This window comes from Lithobates pipiens, unplaced genomic scaffold (assembly GCF_037356315.1).
Source record: "Lithobates pipiens isolate NorthernLeopardFrog02 unplaced genomic scaffold, aLitPip1_a1.2 Scaffold_25, whole genome shotgun sequence".
Lineage (NCBI taxonomy): Eukaryota > Metazoa > Chordata > Amphibia > Anura > Ranidae > Lithobates > Lithobates pipiens.
In genome coordinates, this window is record NW_027507787.1 from 5,271,731 (window position 1) to 5,292,049 (window position 20,319).

At 44.8% G+C, this 20,319-nt stretch overlaps 1 long non-coding RNA gene and 1 pseudogene across 1 annotated transcript in view; both read right to left on the bottom strand.

Annotated features, from left to right (window-relative positions):
* Nucleotides 1–20,319, bottom strand: part of LOC143930073 (uncharacterized) — a 76,950-nt gene that overhangs the window by 38,431 nt on the left and 18,200 nt on the right. The gene's annotated exons all lie outside the window — the stretch shown is intronic.
* On the bottom strand, nucleotides 11,448–11,534 carry LOC143932450 (U2 spliceosomal RNA; annotated as a pseudogene).

A 20,319-nucleotide genomic window follows, 5' to 3' on the forward strand; every position in this document is an offset into this window, starting at 1 on the left:
GGGGTCTGTATTTGTCAATGCCCACATATAGCGTATTGGAGGGGTCTCTATTGTGTACTTCGTCAAAATGGCATGACACCGGATGTTTTTCGAAACCCCTCCTAATGTTGCCAATGTGTTCATTGATCCTAGTCTTCAGTGCCCTTTTGGTCCTCCCTACATATTGGAAGCCACAAGGACACTGAATCAAATATACTACTCCCTCGGACGAGCAGGTAATAAAGGATTCAATGTCATAGGATCTTGATGTACTCGTGGATGAAAACTTGTAAAGCTTCCTGTCTTTACAGCTATTTAAAGTACACACTTGACAATTTCTACATTTATAATAGCCTTTCATATCCTGAAAAAAAGATCTATTCGCTTTTGGGGGGTCGTGCACACTTGGTGCTACCCTGCTCCCCAGGGTTGATGCTCCCTTAAATACCACCTGTGGTTTGGATGGTAAGACAGTGCCAAGGACTGGGTCACTTGTTAACAAATGCCAATGTTTTTGTATTAGCTGTTTAATACTGCAATGTTGTGCTGAAAAAATGGTGATAAATGGGATCCTATTTTGTGCAATTGTGTCACCAGGTCTCCTGTCCCCTAACAATGTTGTTCTATCCTGTGCTCGGGCTGTTTGAAGTGCTTTTAATAGGTGATCGTTATTATATCCCTTTTCTAAAAATCTCTTTGAAAGGAGGGTAGCCTGATCTTCAAAGGTGCTAATTTCAGTGCAATTGCGCCTCAAACGCGTAAATTGCCCTTGAGGTACAGCCCTCAACCAGGGTTCATAATGACAACTGTCTAGGGGGATGTAGGAGTTACGATCGGTTGTTTTGAAGAAGGTTGATGTTACAAAACGATCACCCTCTATCTTAATCCTAAGGTCTAGGAAACATATCTCTGTCTGACTGGCCTCAAAATTGAACTTAATGCCCCTATTGTTCATATTGAGGATGGCCATAAATGATTGTAATTCAGTCTCCGCTCCCTCCCATAGGAGGAGGACGTCATCAATGTATCGTGCCCATAGGGCCACTTCCGGTCTCCTGGGGGCATCGATTACGTCCTCCTCCCATTCCCTCCCATCCCGATTATTCCACATCGTTTGGGCCTAGAAGCTGTTAGACTATACCTGGAGAGGGGGTCAGGCCTTGTGCCCACACAGATCGAGTTCATTATGGAACTTTTGGAATATGCAGCAAGTCACAACTATTTCTGGTTTGATAATCAATTTTATCGCCAGGATAGGGGAGTGGCCATGGGGGCTAAGTATGCCCCTAGCTTGGCCAATTTATTCATGGCCAAATGGGAGGAGGACGTCATCGATGCCCCTAGGAGACCGGAAGTGGCCCTATGGGCACGATACATTGATGACGTCCTCCTCCTATGGGAGGGAGCGGAGACTGAATTACAATCATTTATAGCCAACCTCAATATGAACAATAGGGGCATCAAGTTCAATTTTGAGGCCAGTCAGACAGAGATATGTTTCCTAGACCTTAGGATTAAGATAGAGGGTGATTATTTTGTAACATCAACCTTCTTCAAAACAACCGATCGTAACTCCTACATCCCCCTAGACAGTCATTATGAACCCTGCTTGAGGGCTGTACCTCAAGGGCAATTTCCGCGTTTGAGGCGCAATTGCACTGAAATTAGCACCTTTGAAGATCAGGCTACCCTCCTTTCAAAGAGATTTTTAGAAAAGGGATATAATAACGATCACCTATTAAAAGCACTTCAAAAAGCCCGAGCACAGGATAGAACAACATTGTTAGGGGACAGGAGACCTGGTGACACAATTGCACAAAATAGGATCCCATTTATCACCACTTTTTCAGCACAACATCGCAGTATTAAACAGCTAATACAAAAACATTGGCATTTGTTAACAAGTGACCCAGTCCTTGGCACTGTCTTACCATCCAAACCACAGGTGGTATTTAAGGGAGCATCAACCCTGGGGAGCAGGGTAGCACCAAGTGTGCACGACCCCCCAAAAGCTAATAGATCTTTTTTTCAGGATATAAAAGGCTATTATAAATGTAGAAATTGTCAAGTGTGTACTTTAAATAGCTGTAAAGACAGGAAGATTTACAAGTTTTCATCCACGACTACATCAAGATCCTATGACATTGAATCCTTTATTACCTGCTCGTCCGAGGGAGTAGTATATTTGATTCAGTGCCCTTGCGGCCTCCAATATGTAGGGAGGGCCAAAAGGGCACTGAAGACTAGGCTCAATGAACACATTGGCAACATTAGGAGGGGTTTCGAAAAACATCCGGTGTCACGCCATTTTGACGAAGTACACAATAGAGAACCCTCCAATACGCTATATGTGGGCATTGACAAATACAGACCCCATTGGAGGGGTGGGTCACTTGTTCGAGAGATCTCCAGACAAGAAATGGCCTGGATATACAGACTCAAAACTTATGTTCCGTTCGGGTTGAATGTGGACACGGACGTGAACGCTTTCATCAATAATTCGTGAGGGCGCGCACGTCCCTGCCACATTCTTCCAGTTGTTTGTTCACTTTGTGAATATCCTTTGTAAAATAAGGAACCCCAGTTATTGTGGGGCCCATAATAGGGACTGAAATTGGTATGCTGTGGGCATTGTTTTGTATTTATTATTGAATAACTTTCCATGTCCTTTGTTGGAGACATTTTTTGAAAATGGGGAATACAGTTTTATATGATGTTTTATTTTTACCAGGTCAAGGATGGTAGCTTTTCTAAGTCTGTTTACATACTATGTTCAATTTATGATATTGTGAGCTCTCCCCACTAGACTTACACTCTGGGCCGGTGGCTTTATGACATATGTCCAAAGGGGATACTTATGAGGGAGTCCCCAAGGTCAGAACTATGGTAAATCTTGATATATCCCGGATCTTAGTGTGAAGTGGCGTGTGGCAAGGGGTCACAAAAATCTGTCTATATGGAATGATGGGAACGTAATATTGATTTAACATTTTTTATATATTAATGGCACCCCAAGGGAGTCAGCAATGCCCTTTTTTTGGGGTTAAAATTATGGAGGTTTTTTGGTGTATTCCGATCTTAGGACTTAGCGAGGAGAGGGGTCTGGTGATTGACCCACCTCCATCTAATGTAGGCGGAGCCTCCGTGTACCAGAACAAGTTCCCTATCATTTATTTTTAAATTCATTATTGATCGTATTTTTTATACTTTTATTTTATCATTTTTTATCTTTTATTATTTTTTATCTCTTAATTTTCCATCTATGGTACCTTTCTCCTCTTCTGTTGGGGTGATATCATGTTCCCCCAAGCTGTAATGCCCCGTACACACGAGAGAGATTAAGTCTGACAGACCTCCAAAGGAGTTCCGCCGGAGTTTCGACGGAGTTCCGACGGAGTTCTGGCGGATTTTTCGACCGAACGGACTTGACCACACACCATCACACCAAACTCCGACGGAGTCGAACGTGATGACGTACGACTGGATTCGACGTAGGAAGTTCATAGACAGTAGCCAATAGCTGCCCTAGCGTCGGTTTTAGTCCGTCGGAGTAGCACACACACGAGCGAATTTTTCGAAGGGGACCGGGTCCGGCGGAGTTCCCTCGGGAAAATTTGAAGCATGCTTCATTTCTAAAGTCCGTCAGACTTTTGCGAAGCTAAAGTCCGTTGCAGCCCACACACGATCGGATAGTCTGACGGACTCAGTCCGTCGGAGTTTGGATGTCGAAAAGTCCGCTCGTGTGTACGGGGCATAAGAGTATACAGATTGTATTTTAAAGTAGCCTGAGCCTGGTATCTGGGCTGATATTTGTGGTAACCGTCTTCTGTATATTAGATTATCAATGGAGACTTTGTTCTGTGTGGGACTGTGTGTGGTTCCACAATTGGGGCGCTAGGTGGCGCCCTAATATAGATGCTACCTTTGTGAGGGACATTAGCTTGACTCTATGGCTAACAGGTGCGTGCCCGAGCGGACGGTGATTGGCTACCGGACGGGACGCACTGGAGACTACAGGCTGATGCAAATGAGGCTTGGTAGCTTCTTTAGTGAGCCATAGACCGGATATGACATAAATAAATGGGAATGAGGTTTGACTGTCATAGCCATATACTGGATATGACAGCGGAAGTGAGGCGTGGTTACTGTGGGCACAGCCATTGAGTGATGACGCCGGACCGTTAGGCAGCCGAGAGTGAGAGAGAGGCTTGGCTTCAATGGACGGCCGTAAACCGGAAGTGGGGCGGCCGTAAACCGGAAGTGGGGCGGGAGAAGTCCCAATATAGTATTCCATGTTCATTCCCCCTTTTTAACAATTTTTCCCAAAGAGATAGAGATATACACTAAATGTAGATGGGCGCACGTTACACTGAATATAGTTGAACACCAAATACTAGTAGTTTGCATACTGGACCTCGCCGAACCGGAAGTCATCACAGACTGAAAGCGAGGCTTGGCTTCACAGGATGGTTGTAGACCGGAAGTGAGGCGGGAGGATTTTTAACATGATGTCCCACGTTCCTCTTCGCCTCTTTTACAGTTGGAGGTATGTACTAGTGTGGATGGCTGTGTGACCCAGGAGATTTAGTGGGATAACATATACCAGTGTTTTGTGTGCTTGATCATTGGTTCCATTATAGTCTGGATAGACATTAGGAAACGAATGCGATTGGTTGCCCTTTGGCGGGTGTGGTTCTCTGACCCGGATCCAGTCTTTAATTGGTCTAGGGGGTGGGGATCCGACCAATCAGGTATGGACATCAGAATGAGGCTTGGTTTTGGCGGGAACAGCCAGGTGCCCAGAGTGAAGTTTGGAGGATAGAGACAATATAAATGGAAGTGATGCAGCGTGCCGCTCGTGCCCCTGGATGACGCAATTTTGTTGCAAAACGCGTAGGGATGAGTGGTACGCTATATATCACCTCGTGTTTGTGACGGTTTCCAGGAGAACGGGTCTGTCTGTGTGCGTCCGGCCGGCGCAACGGACTTAAGGCTTATTTTCTTCTATACATTTGTAAGTGCATTTTTATTTTTTTATTTTGAGAAATAAAGGGTTTTACACTATTTGGAGCTTTATCTTCCCTTTAGGGTTCCGATGTCCCTTCTTTTGAGTCCTTCTTTGGGCCTTTGAGGAATACGCTTGGGAACAGGCCTTCTTCCCAATCCCCACTGGAGTAGTGGAACCAGGAGGAAAGTGAGGATCCCCCTTTGGCCGGAAGTCATTCTTACAAGTCTCGTGTGACCCTCTGTAGTGGGAGGTCATGTTTTTCTGGTAAGCGGCAAATTTTTATCACATGTTGGTGGCGGATTGAACACTTACCCTCTCATTGGACTAAGTGGCTGTTTCTCCATGAATATGGTGGTTTAGTTTTGGAAGGACTTCATCTTCACACTTTATAATAATTGTTTTTGTGGTTTATGCATACGGACTCACTGTTTAAATACTGGATGTTTTTGTTTTATTTTCTTTTATGCCGATAGAGGCCCACATAACGGAAATTTATGTTGTAAGGGTCAATTTTTATGTTGAAAGTTTTTTATATGTGCTTTACACTATGCACACATGTTCACTAATTTATATATGGTTATTATACTGTGTTTTCAATTTTTATTTTTTGTGCACAATCAGTTGTCTGCATAAGTTAAGCGCGGCTTAGTAGTATATTTTTTAATTTTTTCTGTATTTATGTGACACAGTAAAGCCGCAGCTAAACGTTCATTCCCACAGGTATCACTTTAGAGTACATATATTTTACACTTTTTCTTTTACCTTAGCGCAGTTTCTCACATTCTTTCTTTGAATCTCTTTTGTAAACTGGAGAAGTACGAGTTCCATCGTGAACAGGTTACATTCCTAGGCTATGTAATTTCCACTGCTGGTTTTTCGATGGACCCAGAGAAACTTTTGGCAGTCCTACAATGACCTCGACCCGTGGGTTTAAGTCCTCTGCAGCCTTTCCTGGGCTTTGCCAACTACTATCAGAAGTTTATTCGTTTTTTCATCTCTGGTCAAGCCCCTGATTGATATAACCAGAAAGGACGGTAACCCACAGAGTTGGTCTCCGGGGTCCATAAAAGCGTTTGAGACTCTCAAGGCTGCCTTTGTTTCTGCTTGTGTGTTGACACATCCTGATCCTACGTTGCCTTTTATCCTAGAAGTTGATGCTTCTGAAACTGGAGTTGGCACCCTTCTGTCTCAATGTCCTAACTCTGAAGCCCCATACACACTATCAGATTTTCTGCTGATTTTTTCCTTCAGGTTTACCAAAACCATGTAGTGCAAGGGCCTGCCTGATTGCATACAAATTGAAACTCCTAAGGTTTGACCTCATATTATATGGTTTTGGTAAAGCTGAAGGAAAAACTCAGCAGAAAAACTGATAGGGCTTAAGAGCGCTATGCATCTGTGTGGCTAGTTTTCCAGGAAATTGTAACCTGCGGAGTGCAATTACGAGATTGGTCACAGAGCTGTTGGCGATCATTTTAGCCCTGAAAGAATGGAGACATCTCCTTCGAAGGTACCACTGTGCCAGTTCTTATTCTTACTGACCATAAGAATCTCCCATTCTTGTCTGAGGCTAAACGCCTATCTCCCAGAAGGGCGCGATGGGCTCTTTTCTTGTCGTGTTTTAATTACATTGTCTCATTCTTACCCAGTACTAAGAATGTAAGGGCTGATGCCTTGTCACGACAATTTTCCTCCACTTCCAAGTCGGAGTCGTTTCCAGGTCCTGTGATTCCTCCTGATCGTATCTTGTCTACGGTTCGCTCCAGTCTTGCTTATACTTTGGGTGACAAAATTCTTGCTACTCAGGTCCATGCTCCTCCTGAGAAATCTAGTGACTGCTGCTTTGTCCCAGAGAGTCTTCGTACTGCCGTGCTCCAGACTTACCATTCTCCCAAGGCAGCTGCCCATCCTGGGAAGAATCAGCTAATTTTGGCCATTTCCCAACAATTCTGGTGGCCTAGTGTATGGGCTGATGTAACTGCCTTCATAGCTGCCTGTTCCGTGTGTGCTCAGAGTAAGACTCCAAGACACCTTCCAGTGGGCCTAGTACAACCCATACCAAATGGAGAGAGGCCCTGGACCCACTTGTCTATGGATTTCATTGGGAAGTTGTCCAACTCCCAAGGCAACACTGTTATCCTTATGGTGGCTGACCGGTTCTCAAAGATGTGTCATTGTATTCCACTTAAGAAGTTGCTTACTTCTAAGGAACTGGCTTCCATTTTTGCTCGGGAGATCTTTCGCTTACATGGGCTACCCAAGGTGATTGTCTCGGACGGGGCAGTCAATTTGTCTCCCGGTTCTGGCGAGCCTTTTGTGCACAGTTGGGAATTCGGCTTGCTTTCTCTTCTACGTATCACCCACAGTTTATGGGGCCACAGAGCGAGCCAATCAGTCCTTGGAGCAATTCCTACGTTGCTATATTTCTGACCACCATAACAACTGGTCAGACCTATTACCATGGGCACAGTTTGCTCACAACAGTGCCTTGGATTCTGCCTCTCATATGTCGCCATTTATGGCAAATTATGGTTTCCAACCTTCCATGTTGCCTGACTCGTTTGTTCCGCAGAGTATTCCTGCATTAGAGGAGCATCTCCGTGGTCTTCGTTCCACTTGGGTACAAATCCAGGAGTCTTTGCGTCATGCTAATGATAGGTACAAACTCCACACTGACCGCAGATGCCTGCCTGCGCCTTCCTATTAGGTTGGGGACAAGGTCTAGCTGTCATCTCTCAACCTCCGACTTCGTGTTCCCTCACTGAAGTTTGCACCTCAGTTTATTGGGCCTTTCTGTATCCTTCGCAGGATTAAGCCAGTGGCTTATGCGTTGGACCTTCCTCCTAGTATATGCATCTCAAATGTGTTTCATGTCTCCTTATTGAAACCGTTGGTCTGCAACCAATTTACCACCTCGGTGCCACGTCCTCACCCTCTACAGGTTGAGAACCATGAGGATTATCAGGTACAATCAATTGTTGACTCCCGTAGGTTCCATGGGTGCACACAGTACCTGGTGCATTGGAAGAGGTACGGTCCGGAGGAACGCTCCTAGGTTTCATCCTCAGATGTACATGCCTCTGCCCTCCTCCGCGATTTCCATAGACATTTTCCCCTCAAGCCCGGTGGCCCTCCGAGGGAGAGGGGTCATGGAGGAGGGGGTACTGTCAGGGCTTGCTTAGCCCTTCCTTCTCTGGGCTGTCTGCTCAGCTGTCGGCTAATTTCCAGCTCTCATCTCACTCCACAGTTTCCCAGCTGTTCCTGATCCTGCTCGTCTGACCTGCCTACTTAAGGCTGTCCAGCTCACTTCATCTCTGCCTTCGCCTTCGTCACATCGCAAGAAACCATTTCCTGCGTTCCTGTTTAAAGACTGGCTTGCTGACATCCCTTCTGGCTCCTTATCCTGCTTGCTGTTCCTCTACTTGGATCCCTGACTTCTGGCCTGGCTGATTACCCAATTTGGTTACTGAACTCTGGCCTGGCTGACTACTTGATCCGGTTACTGGACTCTGGCTATGCTTTGACTATGCTTACTCTATTTACCTTTTTATTTTTTATTAACAAACAAGTGTGATTTAATTGTACTTCTGTCTCGGTTTGGTTCATGGTTTCTGACAGTTGGAAGAGCTAAAAATATGGGGTCTTGGAACTCAGAATTTCCCCTATGATGGGCACCTGCCAATCAAGTTGTCCTTTGACCCCTTCCTGGCTATGCAATCAACGACATTCAAAACATTTGCCTTTTGTGTACCCTCACCCTTTTGGAGCCAAGAGTTTCCGGATAGTAGGAACTTCCACTGACTTTGTCAGGAGCCTACTCACTTCCTTTGTCTCAAAGCAGACTACCCAGAGTATATGCTATATGCTACAGAAAGCCTCAGTGGAAGCAGTGGGGAAGCTATGACCACTGGAAAAGAATGAGAAGATATTGCAGCCAGAGAAAATAGTGTATGTTTATAAGCAACAGTCAAGGTCACCTGGGCCCTTTGTTGTCCTTGAAGCTGATTCTCAGGGAGAGGACAATAGGGTAGAGCTGATCTTTGAATTGTGTCAACCATAAAGCTGTAACAAAGCCATGGTAAGATCCCTGACAGTGTTCACAACACCACCGACTATCCAGTGAAGTCTAGCTCAATTGCTAATTGGAGAAGTGAATCCAGCTACCCAGTCTTGTCTTCTAATTTGGTGTGGAGAGCAAACGATTGCCATAGAGATGTTCTACCAGCAGAACACCCCATTTTCACCTGAGTGGAAAGAAAGAGTCAAAACCCAACTTCTGAGATGGTGAGAAATGTTTTTGAGGAGTGATTTTAATGTGGGGTGTGCAAAGAGTGCTCAGCACCAAATTCGCCTTCAGGAAGAAAAGCCATTCAAGGAAAGAGCCCAATGGATTCCACTGGGTGATCTGGAAGATCTCTGGGAGCAACTGGCAGAGTTAAAGAGGATCTTTCAAGAGTAATATAGTCCTTAGGCTTCCCCCATAGTGGTGGTGCGAAAGAGGATGTGTATAAAGGATGTGCACACTCAAAAGGAAAACCATCCCGACCTGTATACCACATCTTAGATAGAAGATGCCCTACAATGTTTGTCAGGGGCTAAGTGGTTCAGTGTACTAGACCTGAAAAGTGGGTACTTTTCATGCATCCAGAAGACAGAGATTAGACGGCCTTCATCTGTTTGCTAAGGTTCTTCGAAATCAACAGAATGCCCCAAGGTCTGTTGGGGGCTCCAGCAATCTTTCAGAGATTGATGGAAAAGATAGTGGGGAACATGAACCTGATCAAAGTGCTGGTATACCTAGGTGATATCATTATTTTTGGCAGAACCCTTGGCGAGCATGAAGAGCACCTGGAGAAGGTCCTGAAGAGACTTCATGATGAGGGGTTGAAGTTGTCCCTAAAGAAGTGCAAGCCTTACCAGCCTTATGTCACCTACCTCAGACATGTTATCTCAGCTGAGGGACTGGCCACTAACACCAAAAAACGGAAAGCTGTCCCCTCATGGCCAAGACCTACCAATGTGACCAAGCTTAGGTAATTCTTGGGGTTCTACTCAAACTAACAAAGGTTCGTTGAGGGATTTGCCAAAATAGCCTAGCCAATAAGTTGTTGAGGGGACAACAACAACAACAACAACAACAACAACAACAACCCAGACTCACCAAAAGCAGTCAAACAAACTGGAGGACCCAGGAAGTATCGGGAAAAAACCCAACAGCAGTGGATGGGTCAGTGTGAGCAAGCCTGCCATCAGCTAAAGTGGAGCTTAATGATTGCCCCCTGTTCTTACCTATGCTGATCCAACCGATCATTACAAACTACACATCGATGCAAGTCAAGATGGTGGTTGTACCAAGAGCATGATGGACATATGGACATCTGCAGCCTGCTGCCTAAAGGAGAACTTCTGTGAGCAGAAGTCTTACCCCCACTGAGAAGAACTATACCACCCACAAGCTGGGGTTCCTTGCCCTGAAGTGGGCAGTGGTGGATAAGATGAAAGATTACTTGTATGGTGCTGACTTTGTGATCAAAATCGTCAATAATCCACTTAAATATATACTTACAACAGTCAAGCTGGATGCCACTGGGCAAATGTGGTTGGCCGCTCTATCAGGGTTCTGCCTTATTGTGGAGACCCTATGGCTCGGAGACTTCCTCTTATGAGTGGGCTCATGACACCAGAAGGGATATAAGCTTTGTGTCAATGAGTAGAGCATCAGCCAAGAGCAGTGACAGGGACTGAAGCCATTGAAGCCTCAGTTGCAAGTAAGGACCATACCCTGATCCCCGGGGCGTTAGGCTCCAGCCAGGGACTGAGGTACCAGACTCATCTAGTGGTCATCCACCCTCCCACAAGACTTTCAGGATAGGTCCGAGGACCGACACCCTACTCATCAAACGTGAAGTGACAAACATGACAACACACACAAATAAAATAAATAAAAAGTGAGGAAAGGGATAGTGGAGAGGAGAGTGAAAATGTGACCATTGTGTAATACAATGGCCAGGCCCTCCGGCTAGGAATCAAAAATTCCTCTGGTCCTAGCCAAAAGGCCGGGCCCTAGAGGCAGGTGTGAAAAAGCGTGTGGTCTGGTGACGTGACCAAGGTGCCGAATATCAAAGTGCGGAGCACAGTGAACATAAGGCACCCCTGGACTGCCAATCCAGGGGCACATCACCATGGGCTTTTCAACAGAAGCGTCCCTGACCCCCCAACCCAGACCACGACAGCCCCCACCCCAGCCAGAAAGGCATGGAGATCCAGGAGCTTAGTGAGACCCTTTACCATCAGGTCAAACCCTCGCTCCCATCACTCCTACCTAATTACATTCGGGAAGTACAGGCCGTTCCCCCGGTGGGAGAAAGGGGAACAAACGTTCCCTCCCAAAAAACTGACCGGAGCTAAAGCTGCCACAATCCAAGCCAGAAGGCCAGGGTCCCCTCCCCTGGCGCCGACCAGTGGTTCTCCATTCTCACCAGAAGGCTTCCCAACTGATAAGAACAGATACTACACTTGATCTTAGCCAAAAGGCCTAGAGAGCTGATAGTCTACAAAGGGGCCCCTCGGATGATCCTGAAGAGAAGTGACAACTCTCCAAGGAGAGAAGAGAGAGCTCCTAGGGACATCCTTCACTGATAGTGAAGCACATTAGACGGGAACTTCCTGTGATGTCATATCAGCTCTGTGTATTGTACGCTTCCCGATACAGCATCACTTCCCGATATAGGCAATCTATATGTATATTGATGCAAGTGCCATCAACCGCAAACGCTGACCATAGTTGTAGTTCATTGATTCACAGGACACAACCATAATGCAGCCACGTGGGCAGTGCCCTGCACAGCCACACCCTTTTTGAATTGTGAAATCGGGTGCAGGGAGAAGAAGCATGGAACTGTCAGTCACCACTCTCTGGCAATCCCCTTTTACCACTGGAGCGCTGGGCTGGGGGCAGAAGCAGCTGGCTGAGGTTTTTTAGTGGATGCTGAGAGGCTGAGCCAACTGCCAATCAGGCATCTGGGTAGATCCTGACATAATTGAAACTCTGTGATGTTCTGGGTCACGGAACTGCAAAAGTAAACACATTTCCTGTGACCCAAAAAGCTTTGGTCATGTTTCTCTTTTAACAGTAACTGAAAACAAAATCTATATTTAGAGATCTGTAAATTCTGGTGTTAAAAACTACAGAAAAGTTTTGTTTATGCCAAATATTTCACACTTAGATTTGGAGGAACTTGTAATACCAGTTCAGGCCAACTGAAGATCAATTAGGTTACATCAGGTATGAATCAAACCGGAAGCATGTACTAAAGATAATGACACCAAACTAGACAAGACTTTCCTGTTCTGTAGCTATTTACCTTTCTTCATTAAATGCCTATTAGCTAATGTATTATTACGACAAGATTTAATCTAAAAATTAACAATTGGTGATAGGTAACCAGAGACAGAGGAGGGGAAATCAATACGCAGGAAAGATTTGCCTATTCTTCCACACGTGAGCAGAAATGTAAAATGAAAGCTGGTTATTCCCAGAGAAAATGTCATCAAGTTCCTAATGGATTGGCCAAAATTTAGTCAGTGGGTGACCCTGTTGGCACCACTCCTGGGTGACACTGTTGGCACCACACCACCAGACATCCTTCAACTGAAAAATTGAAGGAGACAAATGGAAAATTGTTGGCTGATCCATGCCTGCATCCAATCAGAATCAGCTGTCAGAATACATAAGCCACAGTGGGAGATTTGTTTAGTGTGAATGGAAGGATATGTAATGCTGCGTACACACGTAGCCGACTAACCGGCGGACTTCCCGCTGGACTGTCCGCCGGACTTTCCGAACGGGCTACTTGCCCACACACGGCACTTTTTCAGCAGACTAATATGGCATACTAAGTCCGCTGTACTATCCGCTCTACTTTTGAAATGAACGGACTCGCCCACACACGCAGAGGAAAGTCCGCTCATTTTGAGCGCGTCTCCAGGTAGGAGACGTCGCTGGCCCCGCCACCTGGTATGGACTTAAAGGGGAACCCCAACGCCAAAAAAAAATCGGTGTGGGGGTCCCCCCAGGTCCACATCAGACCCTTGTCCGAGCACGCTACCCGGCCTGCCAGGAAAGGGGGGGGACGAGCGAGCGCCCCCCCACCTCCTGAGCCATACCAGGCCCCATGTTGATGAGGACAAGGGCCTCTTCCCGACAACCCTGGCCGTTGGTTGTCGAGGTCTGCGGGCGGGGGGCTTATCGGAATCCGTGAGTCCCCTTTAATAAGGGGGCCCCCGGATACCGGCGGCCCCCACCCTATGTGAATGAGTATGGGGTACAATGTACCCCTAGCCATTCACCTGTAAAATAAAGTACAAAAAAAAACAACACACAAGGGTTAAAATAGTTTATTGCACAGCTCCGGGGGTCTTCCGTCTTCGGGGGGTCTCCTTCGCGGGCCCCGCCTACCTGGAGACACGCTCAAAATGAGCGGACTTTTCTCCGGGCGGGAAAAGTCAGTTCATTTCAAAAGTACAGCGGACTGGCATATGAACGGCTGGATTGTCCGCCGAAATGCAAGTCCGACGGGAAGATTGGAGTGCAAAACTACTTTCTAAGTCCGCTGTACTTTCGGGTAAAAAAATGTCCGCCGGAGGCTACACACGGGGGGATTGTCCGGCGGACTTGAGTTTGCCGGACTTTTCCACCCGATTGATCGTGTGTACACGGCATTAGATTTCTCTTCTTGAACAAAAAAAATTGTGGGTGTATGGCCAGCTTTAGAAAGTCTATTTGTAAATATTAGCGTTCAAAATTTCGACATTTAATTGGATTAATTGGATTCAATAGTAAAATATGTGTAAATCCTAGATTAAAGTTAGGTGACTCTTGTGTGAAAACGTTTAGGGCCCACTTACACTAATGCATTGTGGTAACAGACACAGCAATGTATATTACATGCATTGATGAAATGTGGTGCCATCCCTCATACTTTGCCAACTGCTATTCTTTAGTAAACATGTTACAAACCTGACCAATTCAGTGTGATCAAATGCCAAAAAATATATAAACAGCGGTTACCAAAAGGGCCTGTTTAAACCATCACCCTGTTCTACCACAATGCAAAGTAATATACATTGGCACAGTGTGGTGTCCTTTGTTCTAAAAAGCATCCAAACACCAGTCACCGATGGACATGTATTACGTGCCCTGCCAGAAATGCTACATGTACGTTTTTGGTACATTTTGGTACATTTTGGTGCATTGTGCAGTTTATTGCCTTAAGGTAACATGCATTAATGTGAGTTCACTAGTGCACCCGGATAGTATAAGTGGTCCGTGAATTGCCCTATTATTAAGGGAGTCAATCCGGTCTGGTAAGCCTTCTTCTTATGGAGGTGACCGGTGCCTATTGGTTTGAAGGTCAAGAGATACACACCTTTTCTATGTAGAGAGTGCTATTTATACTCACCTCTTTGTGAAGGGGCTTATGCGTTTGTTAAGCCTGGACATAGTGGATTAATAATATAGTACATTTTGTTAACACTTTTTGTGAGTGAGTGTTATTTTTATAAAATTTGAGATTTTACGGCAATATACTACACTATATTATACATTTTTGGTTTTATACTATCTCGGAGTGAAAACACGCGGTTATGGCTCTATAGCTGGAGCCATATACTTCTGGAGAGCTTTTAAATAAATAAAGCATATTTGTGATGTTAGAGAGTGATAATCAGTGGCGTATCATCCATGGGTGCAGGGTGTTCACTGAACACGGGCCACGAGGGGGTGGGGGGGATTGAGCTCTGACCCACACTGCACCCAAGGATGATCCGCCCCTGGTTGATAGTCGGGGGTGATCGGTGCGGCTGTGGGGGCAGTTACAGGCACAGATTCCCCTATATAGCTTTCAGCGAAGCAGCTGACAGCCGCAGGAGGGAGAGGAGCAGAAGCGGAGAGGGAGAAGCTTCTACTCCTCTTCCTCTCACGGCTGTCAGCTGCTTCATTGAAAGCTATACAAGGGAATGGGTGCCTGTAACTGCACCCACCACCGCACCGATCACCCCCTGACTGTTTTCCTGTGTCCTCCCCTGGCCCCTATGTACTCCTCCGCCTCCCCTCCTTGTTCCTCAGTAGAGCTGCCGGCTTCCCTCCTCTGCTTTCCTGTCGGCTGCTGCAGGGAATTTTCAGGATGGAGAGAGGGGAAAGGTGTTGGTAAATATGTAATTTACTGGCCCCTTCCTTCTGAATGAGCAGAGTCAGTAAGCCTCTGTCTCCTGTTCATTCACCTTTAGTGCAGCTGAGGCTGCAGAGAAAGGGACTGGAGAATCTTTGTCCTCAGTCCCTTTCTCTGTGTCAAAGAGGAGATGTCAGGTGTCTGTTTAGAAAAATATAACATTTGAACAAAAAATAATAAAAAAAATGTAATTGTAAAAAAAGAATATAAAATAAAAATTACTGACACTGTCCAACCCCTCCCTCCAAAAAAAATAAAAAAGCAGTGTGAAAGAATTCATTTTTAAAAATATTTTTAAAAATAGTAAAAAAAATGAAATAATAAAAATTTACCCCCTTGAAATGTTCCACATTTTGTCATGTTACAACCAAAAACATAAATGTATTTTATTCAGACTTAAATTCAATTGAGAATCTGTGGACAATCTGACAGAGCTTGAGCTATTTTGCAAAGAAGAATGGGCAAAAATGTCTCTAGATGTGCAAAGCTGGTAGAGACATCCCCAAAACAACTTGCAGTTGTAATTACAGAGAAAGGTGGTTCTATAAAGTATTGACTCCGGGGGTCTGGATACCAACGCACACCACACTTTTCAGATATTTGTAAAAAAAAAATTGAAAACCATTTATCATTTTCCTTCCACTTCACAATTATGTGCCACTTTGCATTGGTCTATCACAGAGATATGCAATTAGTGGACCTCCAGCTGTTGCAGAACTACAATTCCCATGAGGCATAGCAAGGCTCTGACAGCCACAAGCATGACCCCCAGAGGCAGAGGCATGATGGGGGCATGATGGGACTTGTAGTTTTGCAACAGCTGGAGGTCCGCTAATTGCATATCCCTGTAAAATCCCAATAAAATACATTTACGTTTTTGGTTGTACCATGACAAAATGTGGAAAAATTCAAGGGGTATGAAAACTTTGTGTACAGGGGCTTAAACCTTGGGGACAGCCTTCCCAGAAAAGTTGAAGCCATTATAGCTGAAAAGGGTGGGCCAACTCAATATTGAACCCTATGGACTCAGGCTGGGATGCCATTAAGCTTCATGTAAAGGCAGGTGTCCCAATACTTTTGGTAATATAGTGCATGTCGAATAGAAAGATTATCTGTACTAGAGAAATTCAGTAGAATTTTTGTTTTTCTTTAAGGCTTGGTGATGAATTACTAATCCATTACACAATACTCAGGGCAGTTCATTTTTCATAGCAAACAAATATTTACAGACATCTCTGCAGTAAAGAATATTTACAAAGCAGTTGAAATCAAGACAAAGGATAGTGGAGATGGTGACGCAGATTGATTTGTTTTGGGTGGAGCGGGCAGTTTGATCTTTGAAGCTTTCTAGGTGGAGAACCTCATTCAACGTGGCTTTAAAATGACTCTATTTCTGTAGGGTCAAAATAAAACTAAAGCCACCCTGTAAAAAAAGATGCTCTATACAGTACTTACCTTTCTGGTGGCCCGTGTCTCAAAAATGCGCCATACAGCAATTCCCAAACTTATGCAGGTATCCAACATTTCTGGGTGTATGAAACACCTCCTCCTTCACCAGGCTCTCGGGTTCCTACTTCTGAATTATATATACTGTAATGACACAATAACTGGTGGAAGGAACCCCAACAGAAGCAGATATTTGACACAGCCTGAAGTGTCAGATTCCTGTAGCAGCTGAGGCTACACAGTAAATATTTTGATGGGGCCACTGGAAAGATAAGCATATAGCATCTCTTCCTAAAGAGGAACTTTAGTCAAAAAATGAAGCCCTACTAGATCACTTCAGGCTGGCCCCTTTTGCAGGTATAGCTATGTAAAACAATAATTCAAAATGAGTGCCTATACAGTTTAAAATCCAGAAATACTGCCTAACCCCGCTCTGCACATGCTCAGTTGCTCTCCACTGTGGGCATTTTTTGGAAAATCAGAGCCACTAGAACAGCCTTTCTCAACCTCTTCAACACAGAGGAACCCTTGAAATAGTTCTCCAGTCTCTGGGAACTCCTGTTAAAAAATTAGAAATCTACAACTCATGATATATTAGTGTGATGGTCAGTGGGAAGAATGGTCCTTACACTTGTGGTCATTGGGAAGAATTACCTCCTTACAGATAGCTAAAAAGATCAATGGTGTCAGTGGAAACTTATCCGAGAGGCAGAAATTGCCCAATGCTGAAGGAACCCCTAGCAACCTTTGAAGGAACCCTGGTTGAGAATCACTGCACTAGAGGCTGATCTGCTGACAGCCCAAAGATTTACTGCTGTTCAGGGGCTCTGGGTTTCAGCAAAATGACAGCTTCCAGCAAGGAGAAACATGAACAATGCTGGAGGTAATTTACAGCACACTCTCATTTTGGTAGCATAATTATTACTGAGGAATGTATGTCCCTTGCTAAAGAACATTATTTTTTATCACGTTATTATGGGTAATGTTCTGCTTCAAAGACTTTAGTTTGATTTTGACCCTATGGTGGTAGGGCCACTTTATGTCACAGTCCCTCATTTATGGTAGTCTCTTCATATTTTATAAAGCTTCTGGGCTTGTTCACACTTTGGTAGGGTCTAAGTATACATATAGTATGGCACACATTATTTGGTGTTTGGCATTAATGTAGCCCATTCATTATAAATGGTCCGCCAACACACCACAACGGGAAAAAAAATATTTTTTTAGCATGGTTGTGCATTAGGTTGTAATGTGAAGTGTGTTGGGCTATACACAATAAATAGCACGCAAGTGTAATTGGGCGCTCAAAGATCCGATTCCTGGCTGATTTAGCTCTAAATGAAATAATGGGTTTTGGCTTGACTTGTAGCAGCTTCCCCAATTTTATTTTCCTCATGTTGAAACAATTTAAACATTCCTGAATTTAGACACACTGTACATCACACTATTTAATTTGCAAAAAAACAATGTTGAGCCATTAGACTGACATCATATAACTATTTTTGAACACAGCATGTATACAAAGTACTAATGACGAATGATGCTTGCGTTGCTCTGCTCTTTGCACCTTGTGTAATCTACCCGATCTACTACTGGTTATTCCTGTACTGTAAAACAATCTGACTCATTATTACCTTAGGATTGTCTGTAAGTGTGGCTTTGACAAACAATAACGGTATGTAATAAAAGATTTGCATTGTGTGATGTAATGATTGTCCTAGGACTCTTCAGTTATACACAATGTTAATCATTTTTTGGGAATGAGTTACTGTACTAGCCATGGTTTATACAGGTAATGTATGGAAAGGCGACATCCAGGGCTTTTTTTCTCAGAAAATAGGTACAGGAACTTAACCACAACCCTCCAAAAAAAAACCTCGCCCCCCCACACACCCTCCAAACCATATCAAATGGTGTGGTCAAATTTCACTTACAATGGAGGGGACTTAAACTGTGCATTATGTACAGAGTGTTGAGTTGAGGGGGGGGGGGGGGTTTACACACAGAGTGCAGCATTCAGGGGTGTGCTACGTACATTGTTCAGAATGGAGGGGTGCTCTGCATACAGAGTGCAGAGTTCAGGAGTGCACTTTGCCTTCTTCCACAGCTGCTTAACTCTACACCCCCTTTCCACATCTCACTTTCACTCCTCTTCAGCTCTGGCCTCTGCATGCAACCCCCCTTCCACTGCCCCCATCTTCCCCCTCCCTCCTTAGAAGCTCCACCATATGTCTTACTTGTGTTGCCGTACTAAGTTGAAGCACCCAGCCAGCTCTAGTACCTCCCCACACACACATCACTTGCAAGGAGATCATCCAGTAGGGGTTTTGGAATCTGCACTGCACCTCGGGCACCTTCATATCCCTTGTTCCCACCCTGCACTCTGTGGGAGCCGCTCAGGAGATCAGATCTGTGGGAGCTGTTGGGAAATAAGCTGTTACTGATAAACACTGAAGCCAGACTTTTGTGTTTACAAGTGACAGTGGTGATAAGGGAGCAGAGGCGGTGGAACTGAGTTCCACCAAGTTCCAACTGAAAAAAAGCCCTGGCGACATCAATATAGGTCCACCGAGAGATTGCAGAATAATATATTTTATAAAGATGAACCTCAGCTAGGTTAAGCCTTGAGATATTCACTTGCTGTGAGGAATAACAAATTTTATGCAAAAAAGGTATTTTATTTTTCAATCAATGAGTTATACCAACAAGAGACTAAATGGCCAGTGTTTATCCTAACCCTACAAAAGTCTTACCTTGTTGATGAAGCTAGACTGACTTTTTCGTGGGCCATACCTACACTATGCTAAAAGTCTGGAGAGAACATATTTTCCTTTTTTTTCTTTACTTTCAAGATCCAGGACGTTCCAGTTGTATTGTTACACTCCCTTCCATCCTGGTTCAGCTTCTCTCATGATGAAGAGGCGCCATAACTCCTTCCTTGTGGCAGGGTTTGGCACTGCTAGCATAAATATGGTGCCTATTAATCTTGGCAGGGCGGGCTATTTTTTTCTTAAATGTATTTTGGATACATTATCCTTGTTTGTAGTATTGTTGCCCTGATTTCTTCTTCCTGCTATATTGCTGTGAGTGGTGTGTGATGTCACTTATGGACAGTGGAATGCAGAAGTCCATGGTGGCCACTTTGTTGTAGCCAGGCACTCTTTTTTGCATTCTCTGTAGCTCTATCTCACTCTTCCTTTCCCAAATGTCCATCGGACACCGTCGCTGGAAGAGGGGGATGGAATATTGTTTTTAACGCAGACTGTTGGACAGGTTAATTTTGTTGGTTGGCAGACTGGTTGGTGAGTTGAGTTATGGAATGTTCTGTTTTTGTCTTTCATGCTTTTGCCCTTCCATGTGCTCCTTGCTGTGAAGGCCAGTTATAGGTGGGGGCAGGGGCCATTTGTTTGTTACTGGTGTAAATATGGTCCAGGGACACAGTGGGCACCTTCGCTGCCACTGTGCTATTGCTGGGTGTCCAGTGTGCTCCTGTTTCTCTAAGGGGGATTGGACTGTCTCCAGGCCCCCCTGCCCCTCATCTATCCATTTAATACATGTGCTCCCATTGTGGAGAGGCTTATAAATTCAGTAGTGTTAGGACTGCAAGCAATGGTGCCAAGAAGAGGCCTTGTAGCTTACGCATGCGTTTGCAAATGC